The sequence below is a fragment of the Lepisosteus oculatus genome, unplaced genomic scaffold (genome assembly GCF_040954835.1).
Source record: "Lepisosteus oculatus isolate fLepOcu1 unplaced genomic scaffold, fLepOcu1.hap2 HAP2_SCAFFOLD_45, whole genome shotgun sequence".
NCBI classification, from domain to species: domain Eukaryota; kingdom Metazoa; phylum Chordata; class Actinopteri; order Semionotiformes; family Lepisosteidae; genus Lepisosteus; species Lepisosteus oculatus.
The window spans coordinates 184,230-210,676 of record NW_027167988.1 but is presented as its reverse complement, the minus strand read 5'-3'; the positions used below and the strand labels follow the sequence as shown (position 1 = coordinate 210,676).

The 26,447-nt window shown below is 45.0% G+C and overlaps 3 non-coding genes across 3 annotated transcripts; 2 read left to right on the top strand and 1 right to left on the bottom strand.

The window, feature by feature from the left end:
• The first annotated feature begins 2,486 nt into the window (after positions 1 to 2,486).
• On the top strand, positions 2,487 to 2,558 carry trnag-ucc (transfer RNA glycine (anticodon UCC)). Its single transcript has one exon. It is a non-coding gene; the product is annotated as a tRNA-Gly (tRNA).
• A 1,170-nt stretch (positions 2,559 to 3,728) lies between these two features.
• Positions 3,729 to 3,802, top strand: trnat-agu (transfer RNA threonine (anticodon AGU)). The gene has a single exon. It is a non-coding gene; the product is annotated as a tRNA-Thr (tRNA).
• Positions 3,803 to 25,739: 21,937 nt separating this feature from the next.
• Positions 25,740 to 25,813, bottom strand: trnai-aau (transfer RNA isoleucine (anticodon AAU)). Its single transcript has one exon. It is a non-coding gene; the product is annotated as a tRNA-Ile (tRNA).
• Between the last annotated feature and the right edge of the window lie 634 nt (positions 25,814 to 26,447).

The window sequence follows — 26,447 nt, the reverse complement described above, 5'->3', positions numbered from 1 at the left end:
GTGACAAAGGCTAAACTTTCTTGGAAAAATGTCTTTTATGTGTTGCAGAAAAAACTGACTTGCTTTAACAAAGTATGTTTACAAATCCTTTCACCTGGCAATCTACCTGAATGCCCAACTATCTGAGAAGCCCTCCATGAAACCATGGTTGCTATTAATTCATTTAGGGCTTATTGACAGAATTGCTGTTTTTTATGCATGCTAATTTTCTGATTCCTCACTCTGTTTCATGTTTATAGATAAGACTTTATTGATCGTGAAGGGAAATTGATGTACATGATGAACATGTTTGCATGTTCTTTTGTAACATACACCTTTTTGTGATTTTTTTTGTATATCTAAGCAAGTGTTCCTGCATCCCTCTTCTGCACTTTAGTCATGGCTTTTTTTCTGTTTGCTTATTTCAAAGCAACACCTGCTCCATTTCTAAAACTTTTTACTCATGTGCATTTTTGTATTTTTTACACCTCTAGCACTTTAACATCCTGAATTTTCATTTGCCTTAATTTGTAGAATGAACTTGAGTTTTAGCCTAAAGAAGTTTTCATTATCTTTTGTTTCTTGTCCTACAACTGTTATTATTGATCACCGAATTATTGTTCTTGACATGACTTCATTCAGCCTTTCCTGAACGTCTATGACAGGCAGAGAGAGTGCTGTTTCTGGTGCGATCTTTTGCAGCTGACATTTCACTGTTTTAAACGAACAAGAAATTAGATTGCTCATAGATCACTTATCCTATATAAACACAGCGTAATTGCCCTCCGAAAATCCTCTTTTTCTTGTTCGTTTTAGAGACCTTGATCGAAACTGATTTTAGATGTCAGAAAGGATTTCTTTTCTCTGTATTTCCTACATTGCTTTGTCGAGATTTTAACTTTATATTTAGGCTCAGATTTCAACTATAAATCGTACACTAATTAATAGCAGTAAATACTGATGTTTTGCTCCCTCTTACCACAAAAATATATATGTTTTGTAGCTGGGATGAACTTTATTTCGTACGCGTAGCTACTGCGATTTGGACACGAAGCGGTTAAAGATGGCGGCAAATCAGGCACCCAGAGGGGGGGGGGGGCGTCGTCTCGCCTCCATAACTAAAATGCCAAATAGGAGTGGCTTAAGCGACATACACAGTCGTGTAACTGACAGTTTGAGGTAGCCTATCGTGTAAATTTCGCTTTGTTGCTGATAGGTTAAGCTTTCGAAACTCTGCCCCAAAGTCATGTGACTGATTTTTCGCCCTGTTTCGTTGGTTAAACGCAATGATCACAAGCACCACCATGGTAACTGGGATGTGTAGTTTTTAATTCCGTTTGAATTATAACTGTACGTACTGTCTTCGTATTTGGCCAGGGCTTTAAAGAGAGGGCGCGCCAAAAATTTTCGGTGCCGTCGTCTCCGCTTTAAAGGTACCCCCGTCGCGGAAGAATTCGATCTCGGGACGTTTGCCCAGCGTACTTAAAGAGTGAAGTAAAAGTTCTTAAACAAGTAAATACCAAACAAGAAAAGCATATTAAAGAACTTGAATTGAAAGTGAACGATGTAGATAGATACCGTCGATGATGGAATTTAAAATTATTTGGAGTTAAAGAGGAACGTGATAAGGACCTTGTTGCAACAGTGAAGGGTATCTGTAAAAGGACCCTGCCGGACCAGGAGGACGTAATATCGGCCATTGACTTTGTTCACAGGCTCGGGAGAGCGAACATGTCTGGGCAAGTGCGCCCCAGATCGATTATAATACAGTTCACCAAGAGGACGGCGAGGGACATGCTGTGGCGAGCGGCGAGGGGGAATGAGTATTTGAATGGGAACAAACTGAGGTTTGCAGAGGACCTGTCTGCCGCGGACAGGAGTACCAGGAACCAGCTGTGGCCCCAGGTTGAAGCTGCCAGAAGAGAGGGGAGGAGAGCCTACTTTGTGGGAGCGAGGGCCTTTGTGGACGGGAAGGAGATTTGCTCCCAGTGACTGCTCAGTTAATGATTATGTTTGGTTATATTTGTTATACCAGTATATACTAGTGTTTCTTTAGTGTTAGTTTGGAATGGTGTAGTTAAGTGTTAAGGACTGTTATAGTTCTGGTTCTTTGAAAAACTCAATAGTTTAGACAGTCTTAGAGTTAGTTATTTGCTTTTGTGTATGTCTTTTTCATGAATGCCAGAGGTACTCGAAATGTTGTTAAAAGAAAAACTGTGTGCTGAGTTTTATTTTTTACAGGAAACGCATGCATGTTGAAACTAAAGTTTATAAATAATTGAGAAATATTAAAGCAAGGAAAATATGATACGTGTAAAATATACAATTTGATCACATAATTACTTAATTACCCCTGGTAGTTAAATGCTTTTTTCTGCTGCGTTTTTTTTCTCTTGTACATGACTCTGATCCTCTTGTTGTATTTGTATTTGTAAATTCTATGTTTAATAAAAAAAAAATTAAAAAAAGCATTCTCTGGTGGTGTCCTGCAGGCTTCCTGTGGGTGTGCGTTGGTGGTATAGTGGTGAGCATAGCTGCCTTCCAAGCAGTTGACCCGGGTTCGATTCCCGGCCAACGCAGTGGCGAATGTTTTCAAATGCTGTCATGAGCCTTGGATTGTGACTAGCAAAGTGAAGCCTTTTGAAAGAGCTAAAGCACTGAAAAACGGAATTGAGGGAGAATCTTACAGGGGATTCTGAGCGGTGTCTGCATACACGCAGTCCGATACAGGTGCTGAAAGCTTGAGCTACTCTCAATGTCATGCTGCCTTTCCCCGGAGTAAATCTGTTACATTGAAAGAATGCTTCTCGCAGGTTCAAAAAGGGACCCTTGTTAATTGGAGAAATCAATGATTTTGAATGAATTCTGTATGCGTTAAAAGACAGCTATACACAGAAAACATGCAGGACACAGCTCATGATGTTTCCCGAGCTGAAACAGTGCGTTTTTTCAAGCTATCTGACAAAGCCCGCCCACTGAAAACTGCGGCAGATCGTGTAAAGACGTTCAACTTTGTAACTACTGCACGCACAGGAAGCAGAATAAATTCCTCTTTTCAAACTGTCAAAGGTTTGCTTTACGAACGCCGCAGGACATCGCACAATCTCTTTTGAACAGGGACAAACGATTTCTTATGGGGCGCAGTAAGTACTGTTACTGTCACTGCTCGATACCGACGTTGGCCTACTATACCATGTTCAGCCACTGCTAGAAAATGTACGGCTCTAGCACCGGAGCAAACAACAGGAGGGCCGACGTCGAACAGGCATACGTGTCAGTCATGGAGAGCGATGAGAATGGGATTTGAGCCCATGCCTGCAGAGCACAATGGATTAGCAGTCCATCACCTTAACCACTCAGCCACCTTATCGACAAAACTGGGCTGTCCGGACATGGGTTGGCGCGCTCCAGATGATCTTTTTCTTTTTTTCCCCACGTACTCGAGGGTCATTTTCCTGTTCCACATGTGATTTCAACATTTTCCTTGGGAGATGTCAAGCCAGCAAGCCACTGCTGTGGTTCAGTGGCCAGTGTGGAGTTCAGTGGCCCTGTTGTACACAGAAAGCACATTGAGCTCCTTGGACATGAAAAGTTCCAGATAAAAGCCATTTGTCATCCTTTCTCTTGGTGTCGATGTTGCTATTGTATGTAAAGGTGGCAACTTGCTCAGCGAGCAGGCGGAGCACACACCGAATGCAGATGTGTCTGAGTGGTGTGTCCAAGTGGCTGCAAAAGGACAGCACTCCTGGGGCACCGTGGCTTAGTTGGTTAAAGCGCCTGCCTAGTAAACAGGAGATCCTGGGTTCGAATCCCAGCGGTGCCTTCTTTGTGTCTTCTCGAACAGAACTGGTCCTTACAGACAACCGCCTACGGCTAGACTTAATTAAATGCAAGTATTCATTTCCTGTCTTTAACACGACTTGTTTTTCTTAAAATGGATGCAACTTGCAAAACATGAAATACAAACCTTGCTAATCAGCGCTAGCAGCTGGCAAAAAAAAAAGAAGTCAGCAATGTTTTTTTTCTTTAACCTTAACCCTCCTAATGGAGAAGAGTTAAACGACCAAGTCTATGCAGCTTAAACGGTGCGCACGTCGGGTTCTTAGCTGAAAGGGTGGTAAATCACGCTCACCCCAGTCCTTAATCTTTTAAAGAGGATACAAAATTGAACCTAGTCGCCACATCACATACATCCTGTTAAATGATAAAAAGGTAACATCTATCCTCGCTCCAGAGTAAATCTCACGTTGAGGGCATCTTTTTTTTCACTTTACCGTGAGTCAGGCTCGGCTGCACAGAGGCGAGAGCAGAGCAATGAGGTCACGGGGACAGGGGAGTCACACGCTGGCGGTTTGAATACGCGGAAGATCACTGAGGGATCCACAGCATGTGGACCCTCCGTTCGCCATCAGTCCACACTCCGGACTCTGAATCCTGTCATCCGAGTTAAGATCTCGGCGGAACCTGAGGCGCAGTTCCTTCTTAAAACGTAATCTGGTGAGCATTTCTAGAATCGCACTTGTATAGATGCAGCCTTTAATGTGTTGCTAGGTTAAAATTGATGACTTCTTGTATTTCAGTAGGCAACTGCCCTCTTGATTTTGGATTTAATTTCTTTATTACAGGGGCGCTTTTATGAAGACAGAGTCATGTTCAGGTACTTTGCTTGATGGAGGAAGCTCATTTCGGACTCTGTGATCTGCTCACCTGGAAAGGTCTGCTGTACTACTACAAGAGAGAAGTAGGGTCTGGAAGAAGGGACAATTTTATGATGCTTTGGAAGATAATGTTTTTTTTTTCTTATACTGAAAATGAAAAGTAGTTGTTTCTATATGGACTCAGTCTTTGGAATTTGTATATTTATACATTTCAGTGAACCCTCAGCCATTCCTTCTGTATTGTAATTCAATTTCTCTTTTAAAATTCCTTCCCCACTTCTAGGACCTGCAGTTGCTGAACTCCACAATGGCTTCTATTGGAAAGTCTGTGACTGAGACCATTATTTATTTTGGAGCAATGAGCAATTCTTATATAAATGCAATAAAATCATTATGCTCAAACTATGAGAGAGAATTTTAAGGATAATTTAAGAAATCAGTCTTAGCTTGTTTCTATACACAGATGGTATTATTTTTTTTCAAAGGAAACCCGCGAGGATTCCCCTGGTGTGCAAGATGTGCCTGAATACTTTTGATCAGCTTCCTGCTCACTTCAAGAGGGCGTGTATGAAGCACGCCACGGCAGAAGAGATCAGGTGGCCTCTCAACAGGTGAGGGAGGACATGATGAATCACCTGAAGAACGGGGTCATCGTGGATTACCACAGAATAGAGATCAAAGGACACTTTGTGGGCTTGAAATACAAAGAAAATCATGTTCTATGGGACAAGATAAATACAAAACTTAAGCTTTTATTTTAATTAGATTTATTTATAAAGCATAAGCAATCATTTATTACATTAATATATGTGAAAATAACATTTTAGTATCATACGTTTAGTATATTTAGTCCCTAATGCTGAAAGAAATGATCATAGAACATGACATCTAACCTTACCTGCTGTGTTTTTAATCCCTATTGCTCAATGCACGGTGAAAGCATTGCATACATATGTCTGACAATGAGGAATGGGCCCCTGAGACAGTCATTTGCCTGTTTCACAAATGATCGTATTTTACTAGAGATTCTGTTTGGGATTCAGATGTGCATTCGGACAGCAATCCCTTTCAAGAAATGATACGTTCTGGATGAGGTCAAAGGTGCTGGAACACTGTATTTAGGATGTGTTTGCAGAGACTGTGTGTCTCCTGCTTCAACGCAGTGAGAAATAGATGTGCTCCTGTAATTCATTGGTACATGCCCAGGGCAGTAAGCAGTCTGAGGATTTATTTCCAGACGGCATAGAGCAGTGAAGCAGTGAAGTAGTGCAACACACTGGATCATTATATTATTAGAATCTATTCTACTTAAATTATTACATTATACACAATTTGAGTTCATTTTAAAAAGTAAAAGGTAATGAAAGGAATGCATTTTCATAAGAAAGATAATACCGATATGCATGTGATAATCTTCCTTATATCATGTAGTGCGTCATTTGGACACTTTGTGGGATTGAAATACAAAGAAAATCATGTTCTATGGTACAAGATAAATACAAAACTTAAGCTTTTATTTTAATTAGATTTGTTTATAAAGCATAAGCAATCATTTATTATATTAATATATGTGTGTAGCGGCGAGGCTTATTAATAAGGCAGAATTAAGTGTTCTGAGCCTTCCCAAATGAGGCCCCATTTCTCTGTTCATCTCTGTGGTGCAGCCACAGAGAGACTATTCATGCAGGGTGATTTAAGGTCCTAGGACAGCTCCCAAAGGGGGATGCACTTAGCTAAGCCTGGCTATCATGATCAATGGTCATCCATTGGCGCCTATCTGTCTAGGGAGTGCCAGTTGGACATCTGGACTGCATTACTAAGTGTCAGGACTAAGTGACTCATATCTCACCTTGATCAATCAATCAGGGACTGGTAGGGCCGAGTAACCCACGTGGGACTCTGATGCCCATGGAACTTTCAGCCAATCAATGAGCTGAAGTTCCTCCAGGTAAAAACAGGCAACACAGAGAGCCTGTGAGATTCAGTAAGATTCAGAAGGGAGGATTCAGAGGATTCTGTGGACAATTCTAAAGGGAATTCAAAGGAGAATTCCAGGGCAGGACGGCCCAGGAGCAGAAGGCTCCCAAGGGCAGGACATTCTCGCAGCGCACCTCCTGACCATCCTGAGACTCAGCCCGGACAACCACGGAATGGCCAGTGTGTCCGAGTGCCAGAACTTTCCTTTGTTCTAAGAGTCTAGAGCGGAGGTTGCCAGAGAATAACCAGAGGATCCACCCGAGGTTAGCACCAGCAGCAGGCCTTGTGAACAGGTCGGAACTGTGGACAGCTGAATCACTATTCAGAACTAGCTCTTCATCAGAAACGAACCGGTCCTCTTCCTGACTTGCTCGGACCCACAGTCATCTTTTCTCCTGTGCACAAACTTTGCTAGTTAAAGCCAACACTAACTAGCCAGTCAGTGAGCATCAGCAGCGCAGCGTCGCAAGCCGCACAGCACAGCCTGGCACGGAGCCAGAGAGCGCGGATTGGACAGCAACAGCCTGCAACTGTTTCTTTGTGCCCGCAGGAAGATCTGAATCCCCAAAGATTGGATGAGTATTCAACTTCAATGCATTACAGCTCGAGAATTCAATTGTTATCCCAACCAGTTGATATCAATTTAATTCCTAAGAGTTATGTACTTGTTTGAGTATCTAATGTAGAAGTTATAACCAAGTTCATTAACGAAACGGTCTTAATGAAATATATACTGAACGTATGTCCTCCTGATATGTGTAACACTTCGTAACTGACTGAATATATATCTTTTGTATTCTGATAACCCTCTCGATAAGATCTGTTAGGTTTACATGCATATTTTATGTATTAATAAATGTATCCTCGTGTATTAGTACCTGTGTGTGCGCGTTGTTTGAGTTATGTCGCATGGTTGGATTCTAAAGCCATCAAAAGAATCAACTTTGTGATTTACTGCTACAATTAATAATTGTCTCAGTAAATGCCCAAACCCTACAGAACTGGTGCCTTCAGAGAGCCACTACATTTAATTTTGCTATGGCAACATTACATATTTGGCGTCCCTGAGCCGGTTTTCTTACATTATTTGGCGTCCCTGGGTGGGCGTGGCAAGACTGAAATGAGTCAACCAAGCGGAATAATTCAATATAAAACGCCGCTGGTTTCATACACAACAATACGGTGTGCTGAAAGCCGAAAGAAAAAAAAGTTCCCCTTGCTCTTTAAGCAGTGCTTGATTGTTTTGTGATCTTTTGCGATCTACCGGGTTGATTGCATACTTGATCTTGTGGTTTTCTGTGGTAAAACTGTGATTTCGTACTTAAAAGTAATACTCTTTAAGTTTAACGATGGTTGCTAAAAGGTCTGAATTCGAGTCGCTATTAAGCACTCTCTCTAGCAGCGACAGGTCTGACCACGATCTCTTCCATATCTCCGTCAGCGGAGAAGCTAGAAGGATAAATCTCCATTCTCTGAGAGAGCTAGCGAAGGACATAGAGAGATTTGACCCCGCAGTGTCAGAGAATAATATCGAGAGTTATATTCAGGACCTCAGGTATACCCTGCAGTATCTGCCAAACGCCACAGAACAGGAGAAAGTGTTTCTGGTCAGGAAAACTACCAGCAGAGCTGTACATGAGTGGATGGCTAGGCAGATGAAAGAAGTCTGTAATGATTTTGAGAAGCTTTGTCAAGCACTTATTGAAGAATACAGTGCGTTTATTGACCCGACTGCTGCGATAGCCGCCGCTCTTAACATTAAGCACGAGAGAGCAGAGTCCCCTCGCGAATATTACGAGAGACTTAGACGAACTTATTTTGCAGGGCGAAATGATGAGGGTTGCGAAGAGAACACACATTTCAAGGGTTTATTCATTGCGAATCTCCACCCGTCAGTCAGAAAGATGATCTTAATGCATACAGATGCACAGACCATGAAAATGACTGATATTAAGAGATTCGTGCAGAAAGCCTGGGAGTATGATGTCCAAAGTCGCTCTGAGCAAAAAGCTGTTAAAGTGACTGTGTTTGCCGTCAGAGCCAGCAGGGTTAATTCCCCCCTGCTCGAAGGAGCACAGGCTCCTGAGCTGGCTAAGCCCCGTTCCAAAGCATGCACACAGGACCGCACCCAGCGTCCTAAGTGCCATGAGAACACCGGGGGAGGGAAAGGGCTAGATAAAGCCGAACAAAAGGATTCAGTAGCCGCCCGCCTGGCCAGGCTTGAACAAGCTTTATTAGGACAGGGACAACCGCTCCCCAAGGCTGCCGGAAGCGTGAATGAGCTGATACTCTCCACTGGAGGAGGCGGAGACCCGCCCCCTCTCCCTCCCTCAGTCTATCTGATTGAGCGGAAGGGTTCCTGCCTGGATGAATTCAGCCACTCCCAAGTGAGTGCTGACTCCACCCCTGAAGTCACAGAGCAGGCAGTAAAACACAGAGGAAAAGCAAGTAGCTTTTACCTCAAGGCTGCCATGGGAGATGTCTTACACAGTGAGACACTGATTGACACTGAGGTTGAAAGGTGTTTGATGTCACACGGCAAGCTCAAACGGGTTGAAAAAGAAAAGGGCATGCGACTCAGAGAGGAACCTTTGGTGGATCACCAGAAAGGCAAAGTGTGGAAACAGGTCAAGGCTCCTAAGCCTTCTGTACAGAAGGAAAGGGGGGCCAAGAGGCAGACTGTGCTCACACAGTGCCCACCGAACACAGAAGCCTATGTGGAGATTCCTTCTGTTCCCTCTGGACAAGAAATAAAAATATTTCCTTGTTCCCCGGATATACAGGGAAGTCGTGTCCCGGCCAAGGTCCCAACAGACTCCATGCCACAGGAGCGGTGCTCCAAGCAGCCGCCTGATCCACCAGGTAAAGCACACACCTTTTACATCCCTAAAGAGGAGCAGATCTCCCCACCTGGCGATGAAAAGGAGCTTTCCCTGTGCACCCTGGCACCCAAGAGGGGTCAGGAACACCACCCTGCAGTGGTGGAAGGGATCCAGATGGCAGGAGAGCAGGTTGGTGATGTAGCCCTCACCCTTAGCCCTGAGAGGTCCTCTATTAGTAAGGATCTGCTTGAGCAGCTGTCACAGGGCCACCGCCAGGTGCCCCTGGTGCAACATTCACAGGTTAGACAGGAGGTCCAGCTGGACGCTGAGACTACTGCACTGTGGACACACCTGATCCCAGATGCCGATTCCCTCTGCTGTGACCCAGGGAACCTGCAGTCAGGTAACATTATTTCTCACAACTACCAGGTAGTGAGTGAGACTGACCTGATTGTTCCTGCCTCAACAGCAGGGTTGCCAACACACCCAGTCCCCCAGAAGGGACAGGGAATGAAAGCCGAGCCGGTTTTCTTACAGCCACCAGCTCAGTCTGTCAGTCTGAGTCTGACCAACAGTGGTTCAGCCAGACTGACTGACAAGAAGGCAGGGGTCAGAGATGCCGGAGGGAAGTGACAGACTGTATCGACAGCAGCAAAAGTTGGAAAGCTTAGGGAAAACCCTACAGGCAATTTCCTATGCAACAGGGTTAAACCTTATTCCCCAACCAGTGGACATGATTGTTGGTGTTATACAGTGGGTTTATGCTTGTGTGCAACAGGCCAGAATGTTGACACAAGACCTATTAAGGGAGCTTAGTGCCACTGTAGCCAGTCTAACCACGGCACGATTCCCAACCCACTTGATTCCACTCTTCTCAGTAGAGGAGTATGTGACATTAACCCCATCACTCATAGCTCACCCAGAAGGCAATCCAAGATTGAATTTGGTTCCAAATCTTGAGATGGGTATGGCTACCAAAGCTATCCATTGGCTGTGTCTAAACGATTCACCAATGAAGGGTGTAAAGCTACTAACGAGCAGAGGGAGGTTAATGAACCCCATGAAGAGCAGGTAGGAAGTAAATGGCTGGTCAGCACACCACATTTAACTGACACTATGACTTGTGACAGGCATGATACAGCTACCACAATGCAGCTACCTAATCAAACAGTTTTCCTGCAAGTTCCCGAGGAGGCCATAGTACAGCATGGTAACTTAACACTGTACGGTCTGGAACCAGACAACATAAGACCAAACTTGAGGTCATGGATGCCTTCAGGTGCCACACTATTGAATTGGATAGAAATCCAAGAAACAGTAAGCCCTGAAGAGGTACAGGTAGTTAGTTTGCTTTAATGGAACAAACCTCCAAACCACCCTAGCAGATACCCAACACAGGTGTTGTGGTTTATCGCGGGGCTGGGAACAGGAACTGGTTATATTTTAACACTGCTGCTGGGAAGCTGGATCATGACTGACAGTGTACTCTGAATGCTGTACTCTTGCATCAAAATGTAATCTGGGTAGCATGAATGAGTCAAAGGTAGCATGTCAAAAGAAAGGAAGTGATTTCTCCCCAAATATCTACTACAGAGGTATCAGATATTGACAGTGAACTTCCTGATGTGTAATTCCTAGACCTAGATAATGTCTCCTACCGTGTTTATACATACTCCAGATGTTATTCATCCTGTTTGTATCCAACACTGGTTCCGGTATGAATTCTCGAGGAGTAATGTGGACATTTAAGATTAATGTTCTAATGGCAAGGGACATCACTTAACTCTGTTTTGTTTTGAAGGCAACAACGCCTCAGGACCTCGTGACCTTCAAAAAGGGGGGATATGTAGCGGTGAGGCTTATTAATAAGGCAGAATTAAGTGTTCTGAGCCTTCCCAAATGAGGCCCCATTTCTCTGTTCATCTCTGTGGTGCAGCCACAGAGAAACTGTTCTGCAGGGTGATTTAAGGTCCTAGGACAGCTCCCAAAGGGGGATGCACTTAGCTAAGCCTGGCTATCATGATCAATGGTCATCCATTGGCGCCTATCTGTCTAGGGAGTGCCAGTTGGACATCTGGACTGCATTCCTAAGTGTCAGGACTAAGTGACTCATATCTCACCTTGATCAATCAATCAGGGACTGGTAGGGCCGAGTAACCCACGTGGGACTCTGATGCCTATGGAACTTTCAGCCAATCAATGAGCTGAAGTTCCTCCAGGTAAAAACAGGCAACACAGAGAGCCTGTGAGATTCAGTAAGATTCAGAAGGGAGGATTCAGAGGATTCTGTGGACAATTCTAAAGGGAATTCAAAGGAGAATTCCAGGGCAGGACGGCCCAGGAGCAGAAGGCTCCCAAGGGCAGGACATTCTCGCAGCGCGCCTCCTGACCATCCTGAGACTCAGCCCGGACAACCACGGAATGGCCAGTGTGTCCGAGTGCCAGAACTTTCCTTTGTTCTAAGAGTCTAGAGCGGAGGTTGCCAGAGAATAACCAGAGGATCCACCCGAGGTTAGCACCAGCAGCAGGCCTTGTGAACAGGTCGGAACTGTGGACAGCTGAATCACTATTCAGAACTAGCTCTTCATCAGAAACGAACCGGTCCTCTTCCTGACTTGCTCGGACCCACAGTCATCTTTTCTCCTGTGCACAAACTTTGCTAGTTAAAGCCAACACTAACTAGCCAGTCAGTGAGCATCAGCAGCGCAGCGTCGCAAGCCGCACAGCACAGCCTGGCACGGAGCCAGAGAGCGCGGATTGGACAGCAACAGCCTGCAACTGTTTCTTTGTGCCCGCAGGAAGATCTGAATCCCCAAAGATTGGATGAGTATTCAACTTCAATGCATTACAGCTCGAGAATTCAATTGTTATCCCAACCAGTTGATATCAATTTAATTCCTAAGAGTTATGTACTTGTTTGAGTATCTAATGTAGAAGTTATAACCAAGTTCATTAACGAAACGGTCTTAATGAAATATATACTGAACGTATGTCCTCCTGATATGTGTAACACTTCGTAACTGACTGAATATATATCTTTTGTATTCTGATAACCCTCTCGATAAGATCTGTTAGGTTTACATGCATATTTTATGTATTAATAAATGTATCCTCGTGTATTAGTACCTGTGTGTGCGCGTTGTTTGAGTTATGTCGCATGGTTGGATTCTAAAGCCATCAAAAGAATCAACTTTGTGATTTACTGCTACAATTAATAATTGTCTCAGTAAATGCCCAAACCCTACAGAACTGGTGCCTTCAGAGAGCCACTACATTTAATTTTGCTATGGCAACATTACATATTTGGCGTCCCTGAGCCGGTTTTCTTACATTATTTGGCGTCCCTGGGTGGGCGTGGCAAGACTGAAATGAGTCAACCAAGCGGAATAATTCAATATAAAACGCCGCTGGTTTCATACACAACAATACGGTGTGCTGAAAGCCGAAAGAAAAAAAAGTTCCCCTTGCTCTTTAAGCAGTGCTTGATTGTTTTGTGATCTTTTGCGATCTACCGGGTTGATTGCATACTTGATCTTGTGGTTTTCTGTGGTAAAACTGTGATTTCGTACTTAAAAGTAATACTCTTTAAGTTTAACGATGGTTGCTAAAAGGTCTGAATTCGAGTCGCTATTAAGCACTCTCTCTAGCAGCGACAGGTCTGACCACGATCTCTTCCATATCTCCGTCAGCGGAGAAGCTAGAAGGATAAATCTCCATTCTCTGAGAGAGCTAGCGAAGGACATAGAGAGATTTGACCCCGCAGTGTCAGAGAATAATATCGAGAGTTATATTCAGGACCTCAGGTATACCCTGCAGTATCTGCCAAACGCCACAGAACAGGAGAAAGTGTTTCTGGTCAGGAAAACTACCAGCAGAGCTGTACATGAGTGGATGGCTAGGCAGATGAAAGAAGTCTGTAATGATTTTGAGAAGCTTTGTCAAGCACTTATTGAAGAATACAGTGCGTTTATTGACCCGACTGCTGCGATAGCCGCCGCTCTTAACATTAAGCACGAGAGAGCAGAGTCCCCTCGCGAATATTACGAGAGACTTAGACGAACTTATTTTGCAGGGCGAAATGATGAGGGTTGCGAAGAGAACACACATTTCAAGGGTTTATTCATTGCGAATCTCCACCCGTCAGTCAGAAAGATGATCTTAATGCATACAGATGCACAGACCATGAAAATGACTGATATTAAGAGATTCGTGCAGAAAGCCTGGGAGTATGATGTCCAAAGTCGCTCTGAGCAAAAAGCTGTTAAAGTGACTGTGTTTGCCGTCAGAGCCAGCAGGGTTAATTCCCCCCTGCTCGAAGGAGCACAGGCTCCTGAGCTGGCTAAGCCCCGTTCCAAAGCATGCACACAGGACCGCACCCAGCGTCCTAAGTGCCATGAGAACACCGGGGGAGGGAAAGGGCTAGATAAAGCCGAACAAAAGGATTCAGTAGCCGCCCGCCTGGCCAGGCTTGAACAAGCTTTATTAGGACAGGGACAACCGCTCCCCAAGGCTGCCGGAAGCGTGAATGAGCTGATACTCTCCACTGGAGGAGGCGGAGACCCGCCCCCTCTCCCTCCCTCAGTCTATCTGATTGAGCGGAAGGGTTCCTGCCTGGATGAATTCAGCCACTCCCAAGTGAGTGCTGACTCCACCCCTGAAGTCACAGAGCAGGCAGTAAAACACAGAGGAAAAGCAAGTAGCTTTTACCTCAAGGCTGCCATGGGAGATGTCTTACACAGTGAGACACTGATTGACACTGAGGTTGAAAGGTGTTTGATGTCACACGGCAAGCTCAAACGGGTTGAAAAAGAAAAGGGCATGCGACTCAGAGAGGAACCTTTGGTGGATCACCAGAAAGGCAAAGTGTGGAAACAGGTCAAGGCTCCTAAGCCTTCTGTACAGAAGGAAAGGGGGGCCAAGAGGCAGACTGTGCTCACACAGTGCCCACCGAACACAGAAGCCTATGTGGAGATTCCTTCTGTTCCCTCTGGACAAGAAATAAAAATATTTCCTTGTTCCCCGGATATACAGGGAAGTCGTGTCCCGGCCAAGGTCCCAACAGACTCCATGCCACAGGAGCGGTGCTCCAAGCAGCCGCCTGATCCACCAGGTAAAGCACACACCTTTTACATCCCTAAAGAGGAGCAGATCTCCCCACCTGGCGATGAAAAGGAGCTTTCCCTGTGCACCCTGGCACCCAAGAGGGGTCAGGAACACCACCCTGCAGTGGTGGAAGGGATCCAGATGGCAGGAGAGCAGGTTGGTGATGTAGCCCTCACCCTTAGCCCTGAGAGGTCCTCTATTAGTAAGGATCTGCTTGAGCAGCTGTCACAGGGCCACCGCCAGGTGCCCCTGGTGCAACATTCACAGGTTAGACAGGAGGTCCAGCTGGACGCTGAGACTACTGCACTGTGGACACACCTGATCCCAGATGCCGATTCCCTCTGCTGTGACCCAGGGAACCTGCAGTCAGGTAACATTATTTCTCACAACTACCAGGTAGTGAGTGAGACTGACCTGATTGTTCCTGCCTCAACAGCAGGGTTGCCAACACACCCAGTCCCCCAGAAGGGACAGGGAATGAAAGCCGAGCCGGTTTTCTTACAGCCACCAGCTCAGTCTGTCAGTCTGAGTCTGACCAACAGTGGTTCAGCCAGACTGACTGACAAGAAGGCAGGGGTCAGAGATGCCGGAGGGAAGTGACAGACTGTATCGACAGCAGCAAAAGTTGGAAAGCTTAGGGAAAACCCTACAGGCAATTTCCTATGCAACAGGGTTAAACCTTATTCCCCAACCAGTGGACATGATTGTTGGTGTTATACAGTGGGTTTATGCTTGTGTGCAACAGGCCAGAATGTTGACACAAGACCTATTAAGGGAGCTTAGTGCCACTGTAGCCAGTCTAACCACGGCACGATTCCCAACCCACTTGATTCCACTCTTCTCAGTAGAGGAGTATGTGACATTAACCCCATCACTCATAGCTCACCCAGAAGGCAATCCAAGATTGAATTTGGTTCCAAATCTTGAGATGGGTATGGCTACCAAAGCTATCCATTGGCTGTGTCTAAACGATTCACCAATGAAGGGTGTAAAGCTACTAACGAGCAGAGGGAGGTTAATGAACCCCATGAAGAGCAGGTAGGAAGTAAATGGCTGGTCAGCACACCACATTTAACTGACACTATGACTTGTGACAGGCATGATACAGCTACCACAATGCAGCTACCTAATCAAACAGTTTTCCTGCAAGTTCCCGAGGAGGCCATAGTACAGCATGGTAACTTAACACTGTACGGTCTGGAACCAGACAACATAAGACCAAACTTGAGGTCATGGATGCCTTCAGGTGCCACACTATTGAATTGGATAGAAATCCAAGAAACAGTAAGCCCTGAAGAGGTACAGGTAGTTAGTTTGCTTTAATGGAACAAACCTCCAAACCACCCTAGCAGATACCCAACACAGGTGTTGTGGTTTATCGCGGGGCTGGGAACAGGAACTGGTTATATTTTAACACTGCTGCTGGGAAGCTGGATCATGACTGACAGTGTACTCTGAATGCTGTACTCTTGCATCAAAATGTAATCTGGGTAGCATGAATGAGTCAAAGGTAGCATGTCAAAAGAAAGGAAGTGATTTCTCCCCAAATATCTACTACAGAGGTATCAGATATTGACAGTGAACTTCCTGATGTGTAATTCCTAGACCTAGATAATGTCTCCTACCGTGTTTATACATACTCCAGATGTTATTCATCCTGTTTGTATCCAACACTGGTTCCGGTATGAATTCTCGAGGAGTAATGTGGACATTTAAGATTAATGTTCTAATGGCAAGGGACATCACTTAACTCTGTTTTGTTTTGAAGGCAACAACGCCTCAGGACCTCGTGACCTTCAAAAAGGGGGGATATGTAGCGGTGAGGCTTATTAATAAGGCAGAATTAAGTGTTCTGAGCCTTCCCAAATGAGGCCCCATTTCTCTGTTCATCTCTGTGGTGCAGCCACAGAGAAACTGTTCTGCAGGGTGATTTAAGGTCCTAGGACAGCTCCCAAAGGGGGATGCACTTAGCTAAGCCTGGCTATCATGATCAATGGTCATCCATTGGCGCCTATCTGTCTAGGGAGTGCCAGTTGGACATCTGGACTGCATTCCTAAGTGTCAGGACTAAGTGACTCATATCTCACCTTGATCAATCAATCAGGGACTGGTAGGGCCGAGTAACCCACGTGGGACTCTGATGCCTATGGAACTTTCAGCCAATCAATGAGCTGAAGTTCCTCCAGGTAAAAACAGGCAACACAGAGAGCCTGTGAGATTCAGTAAGATTCAGAAGGGAGGATTCAGAGGATTCTGTGGACAATTCTAAAGGGAATTCAAAGGAGAATTCCAGGGCAGGACGGCCCAGGAGCAGAAGGCTCCCAAGGGCAGGACATTCTCGCAGCGCGCCTCCTGACCATCCTGAGACTCAGCCCGGACAACCACGGAATGGCCAGTGTGTCCGAGTGCCAGAACTTTCCTTTGTTCTAAGAGTCTAGAGCGGAGGTTGCCAGAGAATAACCAGAGGATCCACCCGAGGTTAGCACCAGCAGCAGGCCTTGTGAACAGGTCGGAACTGTGGACAGCTGAATCACTATTCAGAACTAGCTCTTCATCAGAAACGAACCGGTCCTCTTCCTGACTTGCTCGGACCCACAGTCATCTTTTCTCCTGTGCACAAACTTTGCTAGTTAAAGCCAACACTAACTAGCCAGTCAGTGAGCATCAGCAGCGCAGCGTCGCAAGCCGCACAGCACAGCCTGGCACGGAGCCAGAGAGCGCGGATTGGACAGCAACAGCCTGCAACTGTTTCTTTGTGCCCGCAGGAAGATCTGAATCCCCAAAGATTGGATGAGTATTCAACTTCAATGCATTACAGCTCGAGAATTCAATTGTTATCCCAACCAGTTGATATCAATTTAATTCCTAAGAGTTATGTACTTGTTTGAGTATCTAATGTAGAAGTTATAACCAAGTTCATTAACGAAACGGTCTTAATGAAATATATACTGAACGTATGTCCTCCTGATATGTGTAACACTTCGTAACTGACTGAATATATATCTTTTGTATTCTGATAACCCTCTCGATAAGATCTGTTAGGTTTACATGCATATTTTATGTATTAATAAATGTATCCTCGTGTATTAGTACCTGTGTGTGCGCGTTGTTTGAGTTATGTCGCATGGTTGGATTCTAAAGCCATCAAAAGAATCAACTTTGTGATTTACTGCTACAATTAATAATTGTCTCAGTAAATGCCCAAACCCTACAGAACTGGTGCCTTCAGAGAGCCACTACATTTAATTTTGCTATGGCAACATTACATATTTGGCGTCCCTGAGCCGGTTTTCTTACATTATTTGGCGTCCCTGGGTGGGCGTGGCAAGACTGAAATGAGTCAACCAAGCGGAATAATTCAATATAAAACGCCGCTGGTTTCATACACAACAATACGGTGTGCTGAAAGCCGAAAGAAAAAAAAGTTCCCCTTGCTCTTTAAGCAGTGCTTGATTGTTTTGTGATCTTTTGCGATCTACCGGGTTGATTGCATACTTGATCTTGTGGTTTTCTGTGGTAAAACTGTGATTTCGTACTTAAAAGTAATACTCTTTAAGTTTAACGATGGTTGCTAAAAGGTCTGAATTCGAGTCGCTATTAAGCACTCTCTCTAGCAGCGACAGGTCTGACCACGATCTCTTCCATATCTCCGTCAGCGGAGAAGCTAGAAGGATAAATCTCCATTCTCTGAGAGAGCTAGCGAAGGACATAGAGAGATTTGACCCCGCAGTGTCAGAGAATAATATCGAGAGTTATATTCAGGACCTCAGGTATACCCTGCAGTATCTGCCAAACGCCACAGAACAGGAGAAAGTGTTTCTGGTCAGGAAAACTACCAGCAGAGCTGTACATGAGTGGATGGCTAGGCAGATGAAAGAAGTCTGTAATGATTTTGAGAAGCTTTGTCAAGCACTTATTGAAGAATACAGTGCGTTTATTGACCCGACTGCTGCGATAGCCGCCGCTCTTAACATTAAGCACGAGAGAGCAGAGTCCCCTCGCGAATATTACGAGAGACTTAGACGAACTTATTTTGCAGGGCGAAATGATGAGGGTTGCGAAGAGAACACACATTTCAAGGGTTTATTCATTGCGAATCTCCACCCGTCAGTCAGAAAGATGATCTTAATGCATACAGATGCACAGACCATGAAAATGACTGATATTAAGAGATTCGTGCAGAAAGCCTGGGAGTATGATGTCCAAAGTCGCTCTGAGCAAAAAGCTGTTAAAGTGACTGTGTTTGCCGTCAGAGCCAGCAGGGTTAATTCCCCCCTGCTCGAAGGAGCACAGGCTCCTGAGCTGGCTAAGCCCCGTTCCAAAGCATGCACACAGGACCGCACCCAGCGTCCTAAGTGCCATGAGAACACCGGGGGAGGGAAAGGGCTAGATAAAGCCGAACAAAAGGATTCAGTAGCCGCCCGCCTGGCCAGGCTTGAACAAGCTTTATTAGGACAGGGACAACCGCTCCCCAAGGCTGCCGGAAGCGTGAATGAGCTGATACTCTCCACTGGAGGAGGCGGAGACCCGCCCCCTCTCCCTCCCTCAGTCTATCTGATTGAGCGGAAGGGTTCCTGCCTGGATGAATTCAGCCACTCCCAAGTGAGTGCTGACTCCACCCCTGAAGTCACAGAGCAGGCAGTAAAACACAGAGGAAAAGCAAGTAGCTTTTACCTCAAGGCTGCCATGGGAGATGTCTTACACAGTGAGACACTGATTGACACTGAGGTTGAAAGGTGTTTGATGTCACACGGCAAGCTCAAACGGGTTGAAAAAGAAAAGGGCATGCGACTCAGAGAGGAACCTTTGGTGGATCACCAGAAAGGCAAAGTGTGGAAACAGGTCAAGGCTCCTAAGCCTTCTGTACAGAAGGAAAGGGGGGCCAAGAGGCAGACTGTGCTCACACAGTGCCCACCGAACACAGAAGCCTATGTGGAGATTCCTTCTGTTCCCTCTGGACAAGAAATAAAAATATTTCCTTGTTCCCCGGATATACAGGGAAGTCGTGTCCCGGCCAAGGTCCCAACAGACTCCATGCCACAGGAGCGGTGCTCCAAGCAGCCGCCTGATCCACCAGGTAAAGCACACACCTTTTACATCCCTAAAGAGGAGCAGATCTCCCCACCTGGCGATGAAAAGGAGCTTTCCCTGTGCACCCTGGCACCCAAGAGGGGTCAGGAACACCACCCTGCAGTGGTGGAAGGGATCCAGATGGCAGGAGAGCAGGTTGGTGATGTAGCCCTCACCCTTAGCCCTGAGAGGTCCTCTATTAGTAAGGATCTGCTTGAGCAGCTGTCACAGGGCCACCGCCAGGTGCCCCTGGTGCAACATTCACAGGTTAGACAGGAGGTCCAGCTGGACGCTGAGACTACTGCACTGTGGACACACCTGATCCCAGATGCCGATTCCCTCTGCTGTGACCCAGGGAACCTGCAGTCAGGTAACATTATTTCTCACAACTACCAGGTAGTGAGTGAGACTGACCTGATTGTTCCTGCCTCAACAGCAGGGTTGCCAACACACCCAGTCCCCCAGAAGGGACAGGGAATGAAAGCCGAGCCGGTTTTCTTACAGCCACCAGCTCAGTCTGTCAGTCTGAGTCTGACCAACAGTGGTTCAGCCAGACTGACTGACAAGAAGGCAGGGGTCAGAGATGCCGGAGGGAAGTGACAGACTGTATCGACAGCAGCAAAAGTTGGAAAGCTTAGGGAAAACCCTACAGGCAATTTCCTATGCAACAGGGTTAAACCTTATTCCCCAACCAGTGGACATGATTGTTGGTGTTATACAGTGGGTTTATGCTTGTGTGCAACAGGCCAGAATGTTGACACAAGACCTATTAAGGGAGCTTAGTGCCACTGTAGCCAGTCTAACCACGGCACGATTCCCAACCCACTTGATTCCACTCTTCTCAGTAGAGGAGTATGTGACATTAACCCCATCACTCATAGCTCACCCAGAAGGCAATCCAAGATTGAATTTGGTTCCAAATCTTGAGATGGGTATGGCTACCAAAGCTATCCATTGGCTGTGTCTAAACGATTCACCAATGAAGGGTGTAAAGCTACTAACGAGCAGAGGGAGGTTAATGAACCCCATGAAGAGCAGGTAGGAAGTAAATGGCTGGTCAGCACACCACATTTAACTGACACTATGACTTGTGACAGGCATGATACAGCTACCACAATGCAGCTACCTAATCAAACAGTTTTCCTGCAAGTTCCCGAGGAGGCCATAGTACAGCATGGTAACTTAACACTGTACGGTCTGGAACCAGACAACATAAGACCAAACTTGAGGTCATGGATGCCTTCAGGTGCCACACTATTGAATTGGATAGAAATCCAAGAAACAGTAAGCCCTGAAGAGGTACAGGTAGTTAGTTTGCTTTAATGGAACAAACCTCCAAACCACCCTAGCAGATACCCAACACAGGTGTTGTGGTTTATCGCGGGGCTGGGAACAGGAACTGGTTATATTTTAACACTGCTGCTGGGAAGCTGGATCATGACTGACAGTGTACTCTGAATGCTGTACTCTTGCATCAAAATGTAATCTGGGTAGCATGAATGAGTCAAAGGTAGCATGTCAAAAGAAAGGAAGTGATTTCTCCCCAAATATCTACTACAGAGGTATCAGATATTGACAGTGAACTTCCTGATGTGTAATTCCTAGACCTAGATAATGTCTCCTACCGTGTTTATACATACTCCAGATGTTATTCATCCTGTTTGTATCCAACACTGGTTCCGGTATGAATTCTCGAGGAGTAATGTGGACATTTAAGATTAATGTTCTAATGGCAAGGGACATCACTTAACTCTGTTTTGTTTTGAAGGCAACAACGCCTCAGGACCTCGTGACCTTCAAAAAGGGGGGATATGTAGCGGTGAGGCTTATTAATAAGGCAGAATTAAGTGTTCTGAGCCTTCCCAAATGAGGCCCCATTTCTCTGTTCATCTCTGTGGTGCAGCCACAGAGAAACTGTTCTGCAGGGTGATTTAAGGTCCTAGGACAGCTCCCAAAGGGGGATGCACTTAGCTAAGCCTGGCTATCATGATCAATGGTCATCCATTGGCGCCTATCTGTCTAGGGAGTGCCAGTTGGACATCTGGACTGCATTCCTAAGTGTCAGGACTAAGTGACTCATATCTCACCTTGATCAATCAATCAGGGACTGGTAGGGCCGAGTAACCCACGTGGGACTCTGATGCCTATGGAACTTTCAGCCAATCAATGAGCTGAAGTTCCTCCAGGTAAAAACAGGCAACACAGAGAGCCTGTGAGATTCAGTAAGATTCAGAAGGGAGGATTCAGAGGATTCTGTGGACAATTCTAAAGGGAATTCAAAGGAGAATTCCAGGGCAGGACGGCCCAGGAGCAGAAGGCTCCCAAGGGCAGGACATTCTCGCAGCGCGCCTCCTGACCATCCTGAGACTCAGCCCGGACAACCACGGAATGGCCAGTGTGTCCGAGTGCCAGAACTTTCCTTTGTTCTAAGAGTCTAGAGCGGAGGTTGCCAGAGAATAACCAGAGGATCCACCCGAGGTTAGCACCAGCAGCAGGCCTTGTGAACAGGTCGGAACTGTGGACAGCTGAATCACTATTCAGAACTAGCTCTTCATCAGAAACGAACCGGTCCTCTTCCTGACTTGCTCGGACCCACAGTCATCTTTTCTCCTGTGCACAAACTTTGCTAGTTAAAGCCAACACTAACTAGCCAGTCAGTGAGCATCAGCAGCGCAGCGTCGCAAGCCGCACAGCACAGCCTGGCACGGAGCCAGAGAGCGCGGATTGGACAGCAACAGCCTGCAACTGTTTCTTTGTGCCCGCAGGAAGATCTGAATCCCCAAAGATTGGATGAGTATTCAACTTCAATGCATTACAGCTCGAGAATTCAATTGTTATCCCAACCAGTTGATATCAATTTAATTCCTAAGAGTTATGTACTTGTTTGAGTATCTAATGTAGAAGTTATAACCAAGTTCATTAACGAAACGGTCTTAATGAAATATATACTGAACGTATGTCCTCCTGATATGTGTAACACTTCGTAACTGACTGAATATATATCTTTTGTATTCTGATAACCCTCTCGATAAGATCTGTTAGGTTTACATGCATATTTTATGTATTAATAAATGTATCCTCGTGTATTAGTACCTGTGTGTGCGCGTTGTTTGAGTTATGTCACATGGTTGGATTCTAAAGCCATCAAAAGAATCAACTTTGTGATTTACTGCTACAATTAATAATTGTCTCAGTAAATGCCCAAACCCTACAGAACTGGTGCCTTCAGAGAGCCACTACATTTAATTTTGCTATGGCAACATTACATATTTGGCGTCCCTGAGCCGGTTTTCTTACATATGAAAATAACATTTTAGCATCATATTATTACATACAGGTCTCTAGCTTCAACACAGTGATATATATATATACTCAGTGATTTATTGGTACATGCCCAGGTCAATAATCAGAATGAGGATTTATTTCCAGACGGGCTACAGGTAGTGTTGTGAAATACTTCAACACACTGGATCGCAGATTTAGACCCCCTGCACTCTTACTCCTTAAAAACCAAAGAAATGAAGATATGTAGCAATCACATTGCAACAGGGCTGACAGTGACTTAATGCTTATACTAGTGGACTTCTGGTACCTTTAGGGTACGGTGTTCCCTGAAGGGCTCTCAAACCCCGCATTTCAGATGCCTAGCTGTTTCTCTGATGTGTTGCACCTCAGAATCACTTTTAAACCTTACTTCTGGTATCTTTAATCCCTATTGCTCAACGCATGGTGAAAGTATTGCATAAATGTGTCTGAAAATGAGCAATGGGCACCTGAGAGACTCATTTGCCTGTTTCACAAATGATCATATTTGACTAGAGATTCTGTTTGGGATTCAGTTGTGCATTCTGACAGCAATCCCTTTCAAAAAACGATACATTCTGGATGAGGTCAAGGTGCAGGAACACTGTATTTAGGATGTGTTTGCACTTATTCTGTGTCTCTAGCTGCAACACAGCGATATATGTATATGCTCACTGATTTTTTGGTACATGCCCAGGGCAATAATCATTATGAGGATTTATTTCCAGATGTGCTAGGGGTAGTGTTGTGAAATACTTCAACACACTGGATCGCAGGTTTAAACCGCCTGCACTCTTACTCCTTAAAAACCAACAAATGCAGATCTGTAGCAATCATATTGTAGCAGACACTCATTTGCCTGTTTCACAAATGATCATATTTTACTAGAGATTCTGTTTGGGATCCGGATGTGCATTCTGACAGCAATCTCCTTATCGCGGCTTTGCCCTTCTTGCCTCTTTGGACAATATCTCCATCTTGTGGTCGTTGTTGGTAATGTCTAGACAACATCTCCATCTTGTGGTCGTTGTTGGTAATGTCTTCTTATGCCCTTTTTTATTTTAATTCTCTATTAGTTGATTCTAGAATCTCTACAATGGAGATGAAAACATCAGTTTTATAGCAGACAATATGACATTATTTATAGTCCAATTAGAAACTTATTACCCTGTTTTTAACATAATAACAAATTAAAATTGATTAAAACTAAGTTTGGAACACCAGGGAACATAACAAATGATTTTTAGGAAAACCATGAGGTTCTCTGTGTCCAATGCCTGCAAGGGGAGAAAGCTAGAATCCTTTGATTTTTTCAAAATTTGAAAATAAACATCATATAACAACAGCTGTCATTCCTAGGAGTGAAAAATAACCATTTTTGAAGACATAGTAGTTTCTAAAACACTACAATAAAGTTAAAAACATCAGTTTTATATTACATTATTTTTAGTGAAATTAGTCATTTTTTGCACTATTTTTAATAAAATATCTAATTAAAAGTGATTAAAATTAAGTTTGGAACAACAAGGAACACACAAAAAAAAAGATTTTTAGGAAAACCATGAGGTCCTCTGTGCCCGATGCCTGCAAGGGGAGAAAGCTAGAATCCTAAAAAAAAGTTATCAATTCTAGAGCCTAAGAGGAAAACAAGACAAATGTATATCTCCAAATAATTTTATGTGCTTCAGAAGAGCCCAGGAAAGTTTTTTGCATACATGAAACCACGCCCGTTTGCACATAAGCAGACATGGTTGCACACACGACTGCATGAAAGCACACGTGCATGCGAAGTCATCCTGTTGAGCATTTGAAAAGCCGCACCACGCCGCACTTGAAATAGCTCTTACATTAGTGGTAGACGCAGGAATCGCCTTTTTATTTACGCTCTTACCAACGCGACGGAAAGCAAAACAAAGCAAAGCAGAGCAAAACAAAACGAACAAACGAAAACCCTCACGTCCCGCACTTGCATATAACGCCGTTACGTGCCCAAGCGGTATTGTACGTCATCCTAGCACTGCACCCCGGGGCGTAAGGCATATGGGAACGAGCACACGCCACGAATCGTCTCGAATCACTCCCTACAGCTGTAAGGCGCCTTGAAGCGTGCACCCCCAACATTCTTCTTTGCGCATCTGTGAAAGGTAAACTCTTGAGCAAACTCTGAACCAGCTCTAAGGAAACTAATCTGATTAGACGTTACTTTGACTCATCTTTTTACTCTCAGTGCTGGATTGCTCAAACTCCAGCTAGGGTTAGGTTTAACATTCCCACGCTACTTAGACACTTTGTTTACGCTCAGTGCTGGATTTTGGGAACTTCAGGACGAGTGGGAATTTTCTCCTATCTGTCCATTCTGTTTTGTTTTGGAGACTCTTGGCTGCCTATATTGTACAGTGCAGCGTGAAGGAAACATTTTCCAAAACTGTGTCAGCTCAAAAGTTGTAAGAAAACCTCTCCAGCTGCTTTACCTCTCTTCATTTTTGTCATTTAATGTGACAATCGATGTATAACTGGAGCCTCACATATGCAAATGGTGAGGCTCCAGTTCGACACCACTTTACAGTATATGACAAAAGCATGGCAGACTGTGCCGGACCAGCTGGTAACTTCCGCTTATTTTGACCATATTAAACATTGGAAATCTTCCCACTTGCATTTGTGACACTTGATTTTGGCTCCACCTAAGACACTCTTAAATCTTCAAACACTTTTCTCTTCTCCCGCAACACTCTTGTCTGTCGGCACTGTGTGGCAGCGTTGCAGGACAACCCATCTCACCACGGAAAGGAACCTAACAGCTTTGGTAAGAGAGGAGAAAAGGACATGGCCCGTACGGGGCTCGAACCCACGACCTTGGCGTTATTAGCACCACGCTCTAACCAACTGAGCTAACCGGCCTCGTGACAGTGCCCCTCTCTGTGCTGCAAAAAATCGAATTTCTTTTGTCCTCCTTTGAATAGAAAGCCGTGTAATTCAGTGTACGGGCTTTCTCATGCAGTTTCATGGTTTCACAGCATTATTCAGCTGATTTTAAATGTACCTAAAGGAGAAACATTATTGAAGACCATCAATTACCAAGAGCTTTTGTCAAAGGTTTTGGTGGTCATTTTTAATGACCACAGAGCACTATGACCTCGGTTTTACATCTCATCCAAAAGACAGCGCCCTTTTACAACACAGCTTCTCCGTCACTATATTGGGAGATTGGGACCCGCACAGACCTCAGGGTGAGCGCCTCCCCGCTGGCCCCATTAACACCACTTCCAGCTGGAAGCTTTGTTTTTCCCTGTAGCTCACCCTCATCCAGGTACTGACCTGGCTCACACCTGCTTAGCTTCAGTGGGTTTTCAGTTGCGAGTTGCAAAAGTTGGGATGCAAGTGATGGAGCCGTTCGCTGCAAAAGCCACTGCATTGGCCAGGAATCGAAACCAAGCCTCCTGCGTGGCAGGCGAGAGTTCTAACAATGAACCACCAATGCTCAATGCCTGTACCTCCAAAAAAGACGCTTTTTTGGTGCTGTGTGCAAAAAGCG